Source organism: Neomonachus schauinslandi, chromosome 3 (genome assembly GCF_002201575.2).
Source record: "Neomonachus schauinslandi chromosome 3, ASM220157v2, whole genome shotgun sequence".
Lineage (NCBI taxonomy): Eukaryota > Metazoa > Chordata > Mammalia > Carnivora > Phocidae > Neomonachus > Neomonachus schauinslandi.
Genome location: NC_058405.1, coordinates 144,018,960 through 144,037,154, shown reverse-complemented (window position 1 = coordinate 144,037,154; position 18,195 = coordinate 144,018,960). Strand labels below are relative to the sequence as shown.

General features: G+C 37.9%; 1 pseudogene; it reads right to left on the bottom strand.

Moving 5' to 3' along the window:
* Window positions 1-4,802: 4,802 nt before the first annotated feature.
* On the bottom strand, window positions 4,803-6,231 carry LOC110592225 (annotated as a pseudogene).
* Between the last annotated feature and the right edge of the window lie 11,964 nt (window positions 6,232-18,195).

Below are 18,195 nucleotides of genomic sequence, written 5' to 3'. Positions count from 1 at the left end.
AGTAAAAGAAAGAGTAGGGACATTACTTAGATCTAAATAATGATTATCCCTACACAGAGTATGAGAGAAATGGAATCTATAAACATGATCTTTTTTTAAGTTGACGAGCTTATATTTTGTCTGATTTTCTAGATGTTTAAAGTGGATAGGTAAATGCAGTCCCTCTTACAGAGAAGGTAAATCTAGTCCCTCTTACTTCATCATAGCCAAGAGTGGAAGTGTCTAATGGTATCTACTGGTGGACAGAATAGAGCAGTAAATGGAAATAAATTGTCATAAAATTCTTTCATTAGTCAGAAAGTGGTAGAGGTACAGACTTAGGGTAACTTTTCTTTTTTTTTTTTTTTTAAGATTTTATCTATTTATTTGGCAGAGAGAGACAAAGCGTCAGAGGGAACACAAGCAGGGGGAGTGGGAGAGGGAGAAACAGGCTTCCCGCGGAGCAGGGAGCCCTATGCGGGGCTCGATCCCAGGACCCTGGGATCATGACCTGAGCCGAAGGCAGACGCTTAATGACTGAGCCACCCAGGCACCTCTTAGGGTAACTTTTCAAAATGAAAGAAAATAATCCAAGATGGAATCATTATAGAAATGAACATAAACAAAAATTAATTTGAAATAGATCATAAATCTAAATATAAAAAATATAGTTCATAGAAATGAATTTATGAGTGTATCTCTATAATCTTGGAATAAACCGAGTTTTTAAAACAGGACACAAAAATATGAATGTAAAAGAAAAAAACCTAAACTGGACCTTTTTTTAAATAAAAAATTTACACCATTAGATTATTAAACTCTGGGCCATAATAAAGTGACACTCACTTTGAACAACCAGAAACTTAGACAAAATAGATGAAGCAATGGTTTGGGACCACTGGATAACTAGTAACAAAGTGATCCCTGAGAGAAGAGAAACAAATGAGGTAGGGTGAAGAGAATTTCCAGGCACAGCAGAGAAAGGAGGAAGTGACTTCATAAATTATAAAAGCAAAGTGTGAAGTTCTGAGAGGGCAAGTTGGCTAGAATTTGAGAGATAAGGTACACAAGAGGAGGGAGTGAGAGAGGAAGGGACAGAGGGAGAAAGGAGTGGGAAAGAGAAAGAGAAGGTGAGGGGAGAGAGAGTAAGAGGGGAAAAGGGAGCTCCAGGATCTGCAGAAGCATCCCTTCAAGACTTTAGCTGAGGGCGCCTGGGTGGCTCAGTTGGTTAAGCGACTGCCTTCGGCTCAGGTCATGATCCTGGAGTCTCGGGATCGAGTCCCGCGTCGGGCTCCCTGCTCAGCAGGGGGTCTGCTTCTCCCTCTGACCCTCTTCCCTCTCGTGCTCTCTGTCTCTCATTCTCTCAAATAAATAAATAAAATCTTTAAAAAATTAAAATTAAAATTAAAAAAAAAAAAGACTTTAGCTGAATATCATTTGATGCATGCATGTGAAAAAATGACCCAAAGCCAGAGAAAGAATAACCATAAAATATCAGCAGTACAAATTCTGGAACTACACAAGTCTGAGAACAGTTCATGATCCCCTCACAGCTAGAGTAAAAAAAATCCACCTAATTAAGAAGACATCATTGGGTAAATCCTCATAACAGTTTTTTTCTTTAATAGTAACAAATAGCATGATTACACAGGGGTAATACAAATCTACACATCTGATAAGTTACATAGAGCTAAATACAAACACACACTCACATAAGTACATGTAAAACAGGTAAAATCTGAATAAAGCTAGTAGATTGTATCAATGTCAATTTCCTGGTCATACCATCATACTATAGTTATATAACACGTTACTAATGGGGGGAAACTGAGTGAAGGGTACATAGGATTTATCTACAATATTTCTTTCAAATGCATGTGGATCCACAATTATCTCAGAATAAAAAATTATAAATAAATTAAAAAGGAAATTTTGTCTTAATTATGTGAAATTAAAATATTCTAATATAAATATGTTTCAAGAAGTATATACTTCTTGGGCGCCTGGGTGGCTCAGTTGGTTAAGCGACTGCCTTCAGCTCAGGTCATGATCCTGGAGTCCCAGGATCGAGTCCCGCATCGGGCTCCCTGCTCAGCAGGGAGTCTGCTTCTCCCTCTGACCCTCCCCCCTCTTGTGCTCTCTCTCTTTCATTCTCTCTCTCAAATAAATAAATAAAATCTTTAAAAAAAAAAAAAAAGAAGTATATACTTCTTATATTCCCTTAAAGGGAACATATCTAAGCACAAAGCCTAACTTTGTAGGTTTTTAAATTTAAATCACTTTTTTCCCCTATTGGGCTCAATATTAGTACACTTTATAAAATAAATTAAGCACTCTAGAGATCTGTCAAATGGCCTCATTGCTTTTTCTCCCCTTCAAATATCCAGTGCTACAACACTTTCCTTCCACAGAAAGGAAAATCCTATTATTGCTTAACTTCTTGTAGTAAGTAATATATACCTCATACAAACTCTAGAAAACTACCATGGATAATTCTGATTTGATAATTCTCTGCTAATGGTTTCCACTTAAAAACAGAAGCCAGAAAGTCCAAGCCTACTGTTCTATCACATATTTAAATTCGCTGTCTCTTCCCAAATAGCTGAACTAACTGTCCTCTGTCAAGCATAGTAGTTAAAAAATAAAAGAGATGGACTGAGGATTTTCCTTATTGGAGACATACATTTTCTTTGAACTATTATTTTAAAACTTTGTAAAGCCTTGCCTTTTACCTAATAGTTCACTGACCATCAATTTTCCTCAATCTTGCTATGTGCTTAAGTATGCTATCCCTGTTCCCAGTCTCTTTTCTACTGCAAATTTAAATGGAAAAGGACTCATACAACATAAAACTGAATCTCTGTAACATACAAACTAAGCCTTTACAACATTTTCTTAGCCTGGGTTAGGTCATCTAACTCTGTTTTCATGACTCTTTATAAGGGCTAATAATCATCTTATTTCTGATACTGGCCTGTACTGCAGTTTGATAATGCACCCTTTCCACAATCTTAAATGATTCTTCATAGTTATTAGCACAGCAGATAACTCAACAATTCATACTTATACAAAAGGGGGAGGAGGCAGTAAGTCTAGTAAAACCATAAACAATATTTTCTAAACAACCTCATATTTAATAGAATTTTGGGAATGGTGCAGTCCCGAACACCATAGATAAGTATCATGGAGCCTTTATCTACCTTTGGTCAAAATGGTAAACTGAGAAATAACACAAATACCCTGACAACTGGTAGCTGGCCTACAACAGAATAGCAGCCCATGGTGTCCCTATTGAATTTAAATAATTTTTTAAATATTTTATTTATTTATTTGAGAGAGAGAACACAAGTGGGGGCAGGGAGAGAGGGACAAGCAGACTCCTCCAGGGAGCCTGATGTGGGGCTTGATCCCAGGACCCTGAGATCATGACCTGAGCTGAAGGCAGATGCTTAACCAACTGAGCCACCCAGGCACCCCTGAATTTAAATAATTTAATAGAATATCAACATCTGATGACATTACTCCATGACCATAACAGAACAAAACAAAATACAAGGACATCACACAACAAAAAATACTAAATATCCCTCTCTCCTGACCAAATAAATGACCACTACTTTAACTATGACAATTCTAGCTCCATTTTTCCATTTTACCTCCTAGATTAAAAATTATTAAAATATGCAGTTACTAATTTGCCATCATTCCATGACAAATGCTAATCCAGAACAGAACCCTTCTCAAAAATCATCTAGGATAACCCAAAACACTGTAAAAAGCCCATGCTATCCTTTACTGAAACAACCTACAAGTCCACATTTGTTCCATCACCCTTGCAAAAGCAAGTTAAATAAAGTTTGACTCTAGGTGTGTTCCTGGTGATCTTTAGACATTATGTTTTATCAAGCTCACACACAACAAGGCAGCTTAATGAGAAAGACTATGACTATTACAAACACCGGTTAGCCTGCGGATTAAATGGCATTTTAATGGTTTGTTGATGTGAATGTAAATTGGTACAACCACTTTAGAAAATTCTTCAGCTGTATCTACGTAAGTTAAATATATAACTGTCCCAAGTCTCAAGAGTTCCATCTAGGTTTATCTCTAAGAGATATGAAAGACATATTCACTAAAAGATAAGCATGGAATGTTCATGGATGTTTTATTCATAATAGCACCAAACTGAAAGCAAGCCAAATGTCTATCTAAAAAAAAAAAAAAAGGTAAATCACTTATGTAAAATACTACACAGCAATGTGAATGAATGAATTACACTTAATATGAATTCATCTCAAAAACAGAATATTGAGCAAAGAAACCAGCCACTAAATATGCATGCTGGATGAATCCCTTTATATAAAATTCAAAAAGAGATTCTAATGCAACTAAAAGTTAGAATATTGGTTACACTTGAGAGTATAAGTTACTTGTAGCACAAAGGAGATTTAGGGAGATGTGGTAATCCTCTGCTTCTTGATCTGGATTACTTGAGTATATAAGTTTGTGGAAATTCATAAATCTGTATATACAAGATATGTCCACTTTTCTGTTTGTTATAATTTGTGTTCCATTTTGTTTTGGGGATTGGCAGAGCCATCTGAGGCTTTATTTGGGAAAAGACACTTGAGTTGGCTTTTAGTTGGGGCCATGGGCAAGAGGCAGTACCCAAGGCAGTAGACTCCCCCTAAGCGTAGGCTGAGGACTGAGACTGAGCCTCAGGTGAATCTCCTGTTCCAGACACTCCCCTGCACAGCTCCTTCCCCCAAAGGCTCTATGGTAGCCACAGGAGTGGGGAGGTTGGTAGGGACCACAGTGCTCGTTCACTTGGACAAGAGGACATCAGATGACTCAAACACCAGCTTCCCATCACAGGTCTCGATCTTCTTCACAACCATGGTGTTGGAGGAGCTGACAAGGCTGAATTAACTGGAGCCCCTAGCAGAGCCGAAGCTGGACTGGAAGCTCAGGCTATCGGTGAGACCAGGGCTTGTGAGGCCCCTGTAGGCTGAGCTCAGCCCACTCGAGTAGCTGCTGGTGGTCTTAGTATAGATACTCATGTTCTGCATCCCAGCCTCCAGCCAGCTCTCCTCACCCTCCAATAGCTTGCAGTAGGTGGTTATCTAAGTGTCCAAGGCCAGCTTGATGTTCATGAGCTCCTGGTACTTGTGCAGCTGCCAAACCATGTCCTGCTTGTCTTGCTGCAGGGCAGCTTCAGCCAGCTTGGCAGTGGCATCCTTAATGTCTAGCTCCTTGTGCTGCTCCGTATCAGCTGTGGCGGCCTCCAGGGAAGCCCTCTGGCTTTTGAGGCCCTTGATCTCCGCCTGGAATCAGGTGATGTTCCAGTTCATCTTGGAAATCTCCATCTTCGTTGTGACAGAGGTCACCTCCATGATTCCCAGCCAATGTCTGCAGTTCCTTGTCCGGTACATGGTCTTGGTCTCAGCCCAGCTGTAGTTGGCAGTGTCTTTGTACTGGGCTTTGACCTCAGCAATGACGCCATCCAGGGAGTGGCTGTTGTCCATAGACAGGACCATGGACATGTCCGAGATCTGAAACTACTACGGTTCACAGATCTCCTCTTCATACAGCTGCCTTAAGAAGCCAGTCTCATCGGTCAGCCCATCCAGATGGGACTACCAGCTCTACCTTGTTCATGTAAGCTTTGATGAGGACAAATTCATTCTCCATGTCTGCATGCACTTTGATTGCCCCCTCATATTGCCACCAGCCCCCGCGTATTGCCAAGTCCACCTCCAGCTTCAGCTTCGCCTGGCCCAGTGTGTCCAGCTGCTGCCAAAGGTTGTTGATGTGGCTCTTGAACATGTTGTCCGTGTTGCTCCAGACTGTTTTCTGCTGCTGTAGAAGGCTCCACTTGGTCTCTAGAATTTTGTTCTGCTGCTCCGGGTGCTGCACCTTGTTGATGAAGGAAGCAAACTTGTTGAGCATCTTGATCTGCTCCTTCTCCTAGGTGCACAGTCTGGATGTTGGGGTCCCCCTCCAGCTTAAGGGAGTTCAGCAGGCTCTAGTTCACTGAGACAGCTTTGATGCCCTCCACGTCCCTGGCCCCACTGTAGGCCCCAACCATACTCATGCCCAGGCCACCCCCAGGAGCTGCTACTGCTGCCCACCTGGGAAAAGGTGGAGGAGCTGATGCCAGTGCCAGGCGTACTCATGTACCAGTTAGCTGCTAAAGGCCCAGGGGCTGGAGGTGGACACCTTGTAGGACTTCTGGGTCACCCAGATGGTCATGGTCGAGACTGGAGTGGAGGAGAGCAGGCTAAACCTGACAGGTTTGAGAAGGAGTCGAGAAGCTGCTTCTGAGTAGGCTAAAAATTTTGAATTTACAGGTTTTCATAAAAATGTAAAAGACATACCAAAACTGAACTCTCATTCTTGCATAGTAAAGATTCTTAAAAAAAAAAAAAATACATTAAGAATAGTTACTATATCATTCAGAGTCCCACCAGGAAACAGATGGCACATCAAGAGGTTAGTTGAAACAAGTTTAAGGAAGAAATAATTTATAGAGGTGTAGGCAGAGTTCAGTGAACCAGAATGCCATGAGGACGCACTCAGGAGCTAGCAAGAGGAGGAAGCTCTTACACCTCATAGTGGAAGGGGAAGGAGTCACCTTCCCCTTTCATTATCTGCAGAGCTAGCAAAGACTGTAGCTGCAGATAATGAACACCTCAAAGGGAGCAGTCACTGCCATAACCTTAGTCTGGCAGAGGAAGGGAAGAAGAAATAATTAACTTTGATCTTTCTTTTTCTTCCTACAATCAGCTCTCATGCTGCTTATCCAACCAGAACCAGGGGGAAAGGGATTTCAGTAAAAGCAGTTTAAAGAAAGTAGTTTCCCAGAGCACAGAGCAGAGCAAAAAAGGGTAGAGAAAGAATCTGCAAGGGCAAAAGGAGAAAAACTAGCAACTGTAGAGTCTATAAAGTATTTACGATGGACTTGTTTCTGAGAACTGGGCACTATGCCTCTATTACAAGGAAAATAACCTCCTTCATTCTTTTCATCTTCCTTTCTCTGAGATGAATTGCCATTTGAATTGTTATATGTTCACTGCTTCATTTTTGGAAACATAGTATCTTTAGATTTTGATCAAAAAAAAAAAATAGTACGATGAGTCAGGACATTTCTCCCCAATGGCAGAATACATGTATTTTTGTGGATCTCAAAAATATCATTCCCTGTTAATGTGTGTCATAAAACTTCTCCTTCCAGGCATTTTGATTTCCAAACCAAAATCTAGACAAGTTATTAGCAAATACTTAGTTCAAACTAGTCACTGGTCAGGATAATCGTAAGATAGCAAGATAACTGAAGATTTGCTTTCAACCATTTATTCTTTGACTTGGAATAAACAGTCTTATACAAAAAAACTCAGTTTGTATTTCAGGCTACCTTCAAAGAATATGTGTTTTACCTGCAATTTCCCTCCCCAAAAGAAGCATTTTGTATTGTTAAGCGGTAATATAGTATTAACAGGTTTTTGCCCCCATCAGCTAAAAATAATAATATACAACTAAAAAATTATTATGTTTGTATAATGAGTAAAAAAAATCCTGAAATTTTAGACATTGATATAAATAATTAAAACTTGATATGTATATAAGAGTAAAGTTTATCATCTCTATGGGATATTTTCAAACTTTTTAAGTGATAATTTTTATGTCTTTAAAATCTGATTATTGGCATATGCAAAAAAACAGTTTTAGAAAATCTAAATGAGGGGTGCCTGGGTGGCTCAGTCATTAAGCGTCTGCCTTTAGCTCAGGTCATGATCCAGGGGTCCTGGGATCAAGCCCCGTATCAGGCTCCCTGCTCCGCAGGAAGGCTGCTTCTCCCTCTCCCACTCCCCCTACTTGTGTTCCCTCTCTCCCTGTGTCTCTCTCTGTCAAATAAATAAATAAAATCTTTAAAAAAAAAAAAAGAAAAAGAAAATCTAAATGATTATCACTATTTAGTTAAATATTGCTTTTAAAAACTTGACAAATAAGAACAGATCAAAAATGTGATCACCCTAATCTAAATTCTAATCAAATGTCTATAAAGGGAATTCAATACTTTAAATTAAAACTATCTTCTGAATGTGTAAATCAAAGTTAAGCTTATAAGTACCAATTAGATTGTCTTTAATTAAATCTCAGTTATTCATAATAGAAATTTTAAATATCATTAAAATTATATGCCAGAAATAATTACTGAGAAAAAAAAATCTGGTTTTGACAATCTTGCAAAAATCCCATGCAAACATAACTTTAATTTCACACTTCAGAATTTTACTTTATATAGTGTTTTTGAAATGGGTAAATTTGGGCATTATTTACCACTTTACAAAATAAATTTCCTTCTCTCTTCATACAAAAAAATAAAATCTTAATATCCTCTCTTCAATTCACCCATAGGATTGGTTGAAGGCAAAGCCTTAAAGTCAGAAAAGTGTGGTAACACATTCATAATGATCCCCTCATCCCTATCTCCATCTTCATCTAGTAAAAGGCAAGAATGGAACACAAAGTCTCAAAGTAAAATCTCATATAAAAACATCTACAAACTATAAGGCAGATCTATCTTAAAATGGTAGTTTTGTAGCTGAGTCTTTGTTTGTTTGGGGGTTTTTTTGTAATAAAACCAACACACAAAAAAAGATTCATGTATCCAAAATAATTAAGGTCTTGTATTAGTATCAGGTACAAACTATTTTCTATTAAAAAGCATGTATTTTTCCCCAGTGCTTCCTGTACATTCATATAAAATGAAATATCTGCTTTTAAATGTTCACAATTTCTCTCAGGAGGATAAGCATGCATTCCCATCCTCATGTCTAATGGTAATTCATTTTTATCTTAATAGGTCAGTGCTAAAGAACCAACTTCATGCTGATGATTGTTGGTGCCACTACAGAATAAACAATTGTGGTTGCTGAGCTAATAAAAAGGAACATATCATCGAATCACACTCACACAAATCAGAACCTTTATCCAGTATCCAGCTTAACTAGTAATTTCAGAGATGCAACAAGGAGGAGACAGACAAAGCACAAACGGGGACATCTCGCATGGTTACCTAGGTCTTTCTGTCCACATGGGACATGTGCTCTCTAGTCCAGATTACTAGGTGAAGCTGAGGTAAAACTGAGTAAAGGGCAAGTTTAATCAATAACTCCCGGGACCGGGGGTTTGGGGCAGTAACATTCTTCTTTGTGTGTAATAACCATCCACATTATGCACTTAAAAAGAAGTGTCATAACCACCAGATGATCTATTTGGCCAAACTTTGCAATTTATTACATAACCCTTATCTTGAATGCCTCCATCATGGTGTTTCCAACTCTCCCAGTTTCACATTCAGGTCTTTAAGGGCAACATTCATATTCCCCATAGGGATTGCTAAATATCTAGCTTTCTCAACCTCAGCACTATTAACATTTAGGGCCGAATATTCTTTGTTGGGGATGGGTGGGCTGTTCTGTGCATTGTAGAAGTGTACCAGCATCTCTGGCCTTTACCCAATAGTTGTCAGTAGCAACTACTTTGTTGTGACATACCTCTAGATGATGTCAAAGAAATGGTTCTGAACTGCCAAAATGCTCCCAGTAGAGAATCATTGCTCCCAGTAGAGAATCATCACTGAGCATTCTCATCTACAGACTTAAGAAATTTTGTATACCACGCCCCAGACCACTACACCCAAACCATGCAAAAGGCCCAAGATCTTTCATTATAGGTTGTGCAAGCTGATCTCAGCCTCTTAGACAACATTTTCAGATTCTAGGGCTTTATATGAGGATACATTCAGCCACTCTATCCAAATACTTTTCATTCTTACTCACAATTCTTGTAATCAGATTGTAATTTCTCTAGACTACAATAGAATGAAATTGCCATGGTGTTTTAAGTCGTAAGAGTGGGTACACTGTTCTTCAAAACTCATCTAAACAGAATCCTTCAGTTAAGTCAGTTATCATTTCCTTCTCCATATTCGCATGTCTCCTCCTCATGCCCTTTCCTTTATGTGACTTGGATCTTTTATCCACCATGTACCCTCCACACAGCAACTGAGCCTGACAGTCATGACTTCCTCCTGAATATTCTCCTGACTTACTAAGAATTAGATTACATAAAGCATTTAAGATTGGGAAGCACTCCAGATCACACATAGGACAATCTGTATCAGTGGCATTTAATTAGGTGTGTCTTTCCAGTCATGATAAAGGAAGTTAAGGTCACATGTATTTGTCACATTCCAACTGCTTAGGAAGAATTATTTCATTTAAGGGTGGGAGAGTCGGTGGGATAAAAACTCCTTTCAGGAGAGTTCTGGTCACCCCTTGCCATTATCCACTGTAACAATTAACTGTAACAATATCCAGATTTATCTGCTTGCAGAATTTTACAAGCACTTGGGGATTAACTGTCAAGACAAAAGATTCCTTCCTTTTAGTGGAACCAAAAATTAGCAACATAGCCCCTGTAGTAGTTTCCCTAAGGCTTCCATAACAAATTTCCAAACTATGTGGATTAAAACAACAGAACTTTATCCCCTTGCTTTTCTCGAGGCTAGAAGCCTTAAATTAAAGTATTGGTAAGGGCATGTTGTCTCTGAAGGCTCTAGAAGAGGATCCTTCCTTGCCCCTTCCTAGTTTCTGGCATTTGTCAGCAATCCTTGGTGCTCTTAGTTTACTGATACATTCATTATTCCAGTCTCTGTCTCCATCTTTACACGGCCTACCCTCCTGTGTGTCTCTCCAAATCTCCCTCTCCTTATAGGGATACTAGTCATTGGATTAGAGACCACCCTAATCCAGTTTTGCCTCTTGTTAACTTCTTTACATATAAATCTACTGCCAAATAAGATCACATTCATAGGTTATGGGTGGAAATAAATTTGGGGAGACAGTATGCAACCCCGTACACTCCTTGATCATTAATTGAGGAATCCATACCAAAAATAACTCAATAGCCTTTGTCTAGTATTTCTTGGTAAAATGTCTAAATTCTTTATCAGATTACTCCTGGTGTTTTTAGTCACATCACCCTAACCTGTTACTGGCTGTATGGTTTTACAAACATTGAATTTACTGGTGTTACTACGTAAATGAAAAGGACATCTCACTACAAAGCCATAGAGGCATAAAGGAACCTTCCAGTATCAAGAAAATTCAGCCTTAAAGCTTTTCTTATTGTTATCTCCTGCTCATCAGAGTGTCTATTTTTTTTTTCCCCAACAGTGCTGCCAGCAAGAGCCAAAGAAAAAAATGTTTGCTATCTTTTCCCCTGTATCACACTCTTTGTCAATCCACCTAGCCAGTCCCTCCAGTTCTAAATCTATTTCCTCCTAATTTCATTGGCAAGATTTTCCCTTGTAATGTGTCTCATTTTTTTTCTCCCCTTCATAAGAATAAGTAGCAGTTACCCAAGCATCAGATTTTTACCAGATTTTTTCATTCCCTCCTTTTTCTGGCCAAAACTGCCTTAGCCATTCTTTTTCATGAATCTGAAAGATAGCCTGGCTTATCATAGCAGCTAGACTAACACAAATGACTTGACTATTCAGGCAGACTCCTACAAATCAGATATCTCATAAAATACCAAGCTTTACTAATGATCTTAAGCATATAAGCAATTAAAAAGTTCTAGCAAGGCAGAAAAAGGTCTCAGATATCCTATACGCATCTCTAAGTCCTTCCATGGGGTAACTATCCTTCAATTTCTGGCCCAGAATTATAGATTATTTTTTAATGAAGTTGGCACATTAACATACAGAATTGTGAGTGTTCAAACTATGGAACATCTTCATTTTGTACTCTATAGAGTTGTATGATATTCTTCTTGGAGTCCTTATTTATATATCCATTAACTGTAGGCTTGTTTACCAAAAGCAACCCTAAATGAGGGACACCATTGCTAAGACCATTCCTTCACAGACTCTTTTTCTAGCAAATGAATGGGCAAATATGGACAAAATTTGCCCAAAGGTTCAATACCATAGACCATGTCATCTGCCTTTTTTCCTTCCTCAGAACTGGGTCCTTATTTGGCGGGACAGGAATGGATCGCAAGAAAACTGCTTTATCTCCTTCTATCCCAGATGCTTTTCTAGAGGTCATTATTGCTGATGATGCAAGAAGATAATAAAGATGGGGGTAAAATCTTTTTTACCTGACTAAAGGAGCAAGAAATCTTCTAATGGCAAAAGACAGAAGTCTATATTTGTTGCTTTCAAACAACTAGTTTTATGGAAAAGTTGTCATGTTTGAGCCTATGTAAAAGAAAAATATTTGAAATACTTAAAAATGAACATCTGAATGCATTCCTGAAAGTGGGAATTTCAATAAACAAGGTTTCAAATAGTCATCTACAGCCCTGATGTCATCTTAATATTGCTAAAACAGATGTTAAAGAATTATAGGATCAAAAATCCAAAAATAATTTTAGTCTTTTAAAAGATTTAGATATAGGGGCGCCTGGGTGGCTCAGTTGGTTAAGTGACTGCCTTCGGCTCAGGTCATGATCCTGGAGTCCCAGGATCGAGTCCCGCATCGGGCTCCCTGCTCGGCAGGGAGTCTGCTTCTCCCTCTGACCCTCTTCCCTCTCATGCTCTCTGTCTCTCATTCTCTCTCTCTCAAATAAATAAAAAATCTTAAAAAAAAATAAAAGATTTAGATATATTATATTCATGAAATATTAGAGAGAAATTACCAAAAACATTTTTAAATATTATAAAATTTTAAGTATTTAAAAAATTCTTTTAAAAGGAAAAAAAATAGACAAGAGGAAAATTAATCCAAACATGATTTTTACAAGATCAAAAGATAAAATAGGGAGACTAAGAAAGGGTAGTGGTACAGTATTTAATTAGTAAAGATGAGTTGAAGGGCATGAGCTTACAGCCATATATAAATGCCAAGATCATTAATGAAAACAAAATGAATTTTAATAGCTGAAAGAGTACCCACATCATAACCATTGCCTACAATTGAATTTATTTTATTATTAGATATCTGCTTGGTTTTCTTAATGCCAGGGAACTCCTCAGTTTCACTGGCAGATTCCTCAGTTTCCAGGAGACTCAAATGTGCAGTTATGTATAATGTATCCTGAGGGAATTTTATATTCTCACATCTATGCATATGCCTATCTATAATATAAATGGTGAATGCACCTACTTTTTAAAACACTGATCACATTTAAAATGATTCATCACAGAATTGCTTCCTTTTTAGAGATTTAAAACCCTGATAATTTTATATTATAGAAAAAATCTTCAAATAAAACTCACCTTCAAATTCTAACCTTTAAAAATAACTTTTATTGGGAAGCCCACAAGATCATTTTTCTTCTTTTTATTTTTTAAAGTGGCGGTAGTCCAACATAATAGTTGTATTTTATCCTTAGACCTTTGTCTGCCACTTTTAGATAATGTCATATGTATTTTTAAAACAAAACAAAGGCCAAATTGATATGATTTAAACCCAAAACTGTTGGCTCTATTGTAAAATATAATAAAATACTCAAGAGAAAAATTTGCTCACTTCTTTAGACTTTGAAATTTAATTAGTACACGAATGCCCAAGCTTAAAGAAAATTTCTAGTATTGATTTCTCTCAATTTTGAAATTTTTAAATGATTACATTATTTTCTTTAAATATAGTCAAACATTCTCTCAATGATTTATACAAAACTTGTTTCTCTGGAATAAATACAATTATCTCAAAGTTCCTATTTAATGATAGTAATTGTAAAAGCAAAATAAAAATAATAAAAGCTCAGATACAAAAAAAAAGAAAAAAACTTGGACATTTTTCCAGTATTTATTATAAATCAATTGACCTCCTGGCATTGTTCTACAGAATCGTGATTGAATAAATAACCCTAGTTGTGCTATACCATCCCTGTGAGGAACAGCTGAATTTCAAATCAAAACCCACTGTTTGGAGCATTTGTCCTTACTATTTTTTTTTTTTAAGATTTATTTACTTATTTGAGAGAGAACGAGCATACATGAATGGGAGGGGCAGAGGGAGAGGAAGAGAAAATCCCAAACAGACTCCACGCTCAGCACAGAGCCGGTCACGGGGCTCAATCCCATGACCTGAAATCATGACCTGAGCCAAAACCAAGAGTCAGACCCTTAACTGACTCCACCACTCAGGCACCCCTGCCCTTATTATTCTTGATGTAGCATTCATACTGAAACCACCTGTCTCCTCTGTCCACTGTGCTTATTGGTCAGGCCTATCTCTCCTACTAGCTGTTGTGTGGGCCTCTTTTAATACCTTGATTTCAGCTGTCCTTGGGACAACATAAGCTGATTTAATTAAGTTCACATAATTAAGGTACACCAAGGCAACAAATTAATCGTATATGATATATATCCTATATTTTAATTTAGGCTGCTCCAATTCTAGAAACTGGAAATTGAGGATTTGAAATTTTATAAAAATTCATTTAGCCGTAATTCATATAACTTAGTGATACACAAGCTAACATTTTAAATTTCTTTTTTTGTAATGAAGCCAATTCATTACACAAAAATACTGTATAATGAAGTCCTTACATGGTTGTACTCTGTAGAAAAGGAAAAAAAATCTAGAGCAAACACATTATACTTTTTTGTCTCAATCATGCAGTATTGATTTAAATACATAAATTTCTGGGAGCCTGAGAAGATAGTGGAATAAAAGGACCTTATGTTCACTCTGTCCCACGTTCACAATTAGATATCACTCACATTCCCGTAAATAAACCAAGAGTGATCTGAAAACTAACAGAACAAACTCCACAACTAAATGTAGAGAAGAAACTGCACCTGAGAGGTTAGGAAGGGCAGAAGTGGTAGTCTGGAGCTGCCCACAGGAGGGAGGGAGCTGCAGGCACCGTTAGGGGAAAGGGGGAAAGAAATGGTCCTCCCTTGCACCAAGGAGCCCCCATGGGAAAGACAAACCCATAATATCTGGCTATGAATACCAGAGGGGTTGAATTCCCTGACTTTGTATAACTAGCCAGACTTGAAGCCTGGAGCTTTAAAAATGAGCTGACTCAGCACTGGGAGAGCCAGGAGGGCCAGTGATACCTGGGTCCCCACCCTTTAAGAGACACAGAGCCCACAGAGAGACAACATAGAAGGGACAGTTTACACAGTGCCTGGGGCAAACTGAAGTAAGATCTGTTTATAATGATTTCAGAGCCTGTTGGGGGGAATTCTTTGAGAACAAAGGAGCTGGTAGGCACCATTTTCCATCCCCACCCCCCAGCATAAAAACACAGCCACCTGCTGGAGTCAACATTAAACAGACACTTCCTATCTAACCTGTTAGCAGTGTGCTCTGCCCACTCCAAGCCAACTGGCCTCTGCCCTGGGATCAGCACAAACTTTGCCAACACAGCATGTGTACCCTGCACAGCCACCCTGCACACAAATGCTGTGCAAGCCCCCCCACCACACCCCCAACCCCACCCACCCTCGCCTCTGTGCTTCAGGGGATCTGGCGTAGGACTAGTGTTTCAGCACAGATTTTGCTAACATTGCCACCCCAAACCCAAGCCCTCCTGTGGTAACACCCCCTCAGAGCAGGACTGCCTGGGACTCACTAACACCATAGAGAGCAAGCACTGCCCACAATAGGCAGAGGATCAATGCAGACATTTGGAATGAAAGAAAAAGTAACTCAGACACAGCAGCAGGACACAAGCAACACATAGTTGGAGACTTCCCTGAAGTGCCAGGTTCTGGTGAACAGGGGACACTTTACTGCAGGTCACTACAGGACCTCTTCTTCATAAAGCCACTATTTTCAAGAGCAGAAGATTTAGGTGACTTTCCTAACACAGAGACATGGAGAGGTAGACAAAATGAGGAGACAGAGGACTATGAGCCAAATAAAAGAACAGGACAAAATCCTAGCAGGAGATCTAAGATTTTATGTCTAACAGAAATAAGAACTATGCCTGACAGAGAATTTAAAGTAATGATCATAAAGAGACTCACTAGACTTCAGAAAAGGGTGGAGGACATCAGTGAGGCTCTTGACAAAGAGAAAAAAGAAATAACATATAAGAGATGAAGAACTCAATAAATGAAATTAAAAAGAAAATAGAATAAATAGTAGGGTACAGGAAGCCAAGGAACATAGCAGTGACCTGGAGGATAGAGTAATGAAAAGCAATCAAGCTGAAGAGGTGAGAGATAAACAAATATTGCATAATGAAAATACATTTAGAGAACTCAGTGACACCATCAAGTGAAATAACATTTGCATTAGAGGGATCCAAGAAGGAGAAGAGAAAAGGGGGAAAAATGTATTTGAAGAAATAATAATGAAAAGTTCCCAAATCTGGGGAAGAAACAGAGATCCAGATTCAGGAGGCACAAAGATCTCTCAACAAATTCAACCCAAGGAGAGCCACACTAAGACACACAGTAATTAAATGGCAAAAAAAAAAAAAAAAAAAAGTAATAAAGAATTTTAAAAGTTGCAAGAAAAAAGAAGGCATCTATATACAAAGGAAACCCTCATAAGGCTATTAGCTGATTTTTCAGCAGAAATTTTGCAGGCCAGAAGAGAGTGGCATGACACATTCAAAGTGCCAAAAGGGAAAAATCTGGGGCGCCTGGGTGACACAGTAGGTTAAGCATCTGACTCTTCATTTCAGCTCAGGTCATGATCTCAGGGTTGTGAGATCAAGCTCCATGTTGGGCTCTACACTCAGTGCAGAGTCTGCTTAAGACTCTCTCTCCCTCTCCCACTGTCCCTCCTCCCCACTCACTCGCACTCTCTCTTTCTCTATTCATAAATAAATCTTTAAAATAAATATAAATAGATTGATAGATATGACAGATTGATTGATAGGAAAAATCTGCAGCCAAGAATGCTCTACTCAGCAAGGCTAGCATTTGGAATAGAAGGAGAAATAGTTTATCAGATAAACAGAAGTTAAAAGAATTCATTAGCATTAAAACAGCCTCTACGAGAAATGTTTAGGGGGACTCTGAGAGTGAAAAACAAAAAAACTATAAGTAAGAGTAAGAAAAATAAGAACAAATGCAAAAAAACTAAGTATTTCTGTAAAAATCAGCCAAGAGAAACACTAAATAAAAGGATGTAAAATATGATACCACATATATGAAATATGGAGGGGAGAGGAGTAAGGAATGAGTTCAAATTAAGTAACTATCATAATATAGACTGCTATATGCAGAAGATGTTATATATAAACCAAATGGTAACTACTGATTAAAAAATAATAGATATCCAAAATATAAAGAGTAAGAAATCCAAACATTTCACTAAAAAAGCCAACTAATCATGAAAGAAAGCAAGAGAAGAAAGCAACGAGAGGAACTACAAAAACAACTGTAAGACAACAAAATGGTAATAAATACACACACATAGATGCAAAAATCCTCAACAAAATATTAGCAAACCAAATCCAATGATACATAAAAAAATCATTTGCCATATCAAGTGGGATTTAGTCCCAAGATGCCAAGGGTGGTTTGATATTTGCAAATCAATCAATGTGATACATCACATCAACAAGAGAAAGAATAGAAATCATATGATCATTTCAACAGATGCAGAAAAAGCATTTGACAAGTACAATATCCATTCATGATAAAAAACCCTCAACAGTGTAGGTCTAGAGGGAATATACTTCAACATGATAAAAGCTATATATGAAAAACCCACAGCTAACACCATACTCAATTGTGAAAAACAGAGAGCATCTCCTCCAAGATCAGGAATAAGACAGGGATGTCCAATCTCACCACTATTATTTAACATAGTACTGAAAGTCCTAGCTACAGCAATCAGACAAGAAAAAGGAAATAAGAGGCATCCAAATTGGTAAAGAAGTAAAATATTTGCTATTTGCAGACAACATGACACTATATATATAAAAAACTCTAAAGACTCTACCAAAAAACTACTACAACTGATAAATGAATTCAGTAAGGTTTCAGGATACAAAATCAACATACAGAAATCTGTGGCATTTTCATATGCTAATAATGAAGCAACAGAAAGAAAAATTTAAAAAGCAATCCATTTTACAGTTGCACTTAAGATAATAAAATATCTAGGAATAAATTTACCCAAAAAGGTGAAAGACCTATACTCTGAAAGCTATAAAACATTGATTAAATATACTGAAGATGACACAAACAAGTGTAAAGATATTTCATGCTCATGGACTGGA